The sequence below is a fragment of the Penaeus vannamei genome, chromosome 3 (assembly GCF_042767895.1).
Source record: "Penaeus vannamei isolate JL-2024 chromosome 3, ASM4276789v1, whole genome shotgun sequence".
NCBI classification, from domain to species: domain Eukaryota; kingdom Metazoa; phylum Arthropoda; class Malacostraca; order Decapoda; family Penaeidae; genus Penaeus; species Penaeus vannamei.
Window position 1 is genome coordinate 2,347,774 of NC_091551.1, and position 1,393 is coordinate 2,349,166.

Here is a 1,393-nt window from a genome sequence, read left to right on the forward strand (position 1 = left end):
CACTGTCATTATCACTACTGATATGTCTTTGGTTATTATTGTCAATTACATTGTTATTATTGTTATTATTATTACCATTATTATTTTAGGAGTAGTTGTAGCCTTAGTAGTTGTATTAATATCAGTATCATTGTCATGATTTTTATTATTGTTATTGTTTTTGTTATTATTATTATTGTTATTACTATAGTTGTTATTGTTATTATTATTGTCATTATTATTATTATCGTTATTATTATTACTATTATCATTATTATTATCATTATCATAGTTATTATTATTGTTATTATTATCATAGTTATTATTATTGTTATTATTATCATTATTATTATTATCATTATCATTATTATTGCTATTATCATAGGTATTGACCTTATGATCATTATCATCACAACCATCATCATTATTAATATTATGATAATGATTATCATCATTATTTTTAGTGTCATTATCGTTGATGTTATTCTAGCTGTTGCCATTGTTATCAGTATTATCATTATCATCATCATTAATATCATAATTTACATTATTGTTATTACCATTGTCATTATCATTACTACAATAAAAACAACTACTACTTCAATTATATCATTTTTATTATTGTTATACTAATGGTAATCATTATCATTTTCATTATTGTTACAATGATGATAGTAAGACTAATGACGATAATGATAGTTATTACAATTGCTATTAGTGGTTGTATTACTATTATTATCATTATTGTTATTGTTATTGTTGTTATTATTATCATTATCATTATTACCATGATTGTTATCATTTTTGTTATTATTATTACTCTTATTAAGAACATTATTGTTATTACTTTTATTATTGATATCATTGTTATTATCATTTATTACCACTACTACTATGATCATTATTATCATCATTATAATTATTATCATTATCACTGTTGTTGTTTTTGTTGCTTTTCATTATAAATGTTATTATTATTGCGTTTATTGTTAAAATTGTTGTATTAATTATTATTGATGTTATTATTATTATCATCATTGTCATTATTAATAATAGTAATATTATTATCATTATTATTATCAGTAGTAGTAGTAGTAGTATCATTATAATCGTTATCATCATTATGATCATCATTATTACTACTATTATCATTATTGCTATTTTTATTGTGATTATTATTATTATTATTGATATCATTGTTATCATTAGCATTATCTTTATAATTATCATTATTGTCAATAACTGTGGTTTTTATGTCCTTATTATTTTACCTATTATCATCATACCATTATCATTATTATCATCATCACTAATATTGCTTTTGTTCTTATTTTATCATTATCATTTTTATTATTGTTGTTGTTATCAATATTTTTTATTGTTATTATCATTATCAATATGATTGATATTGTTA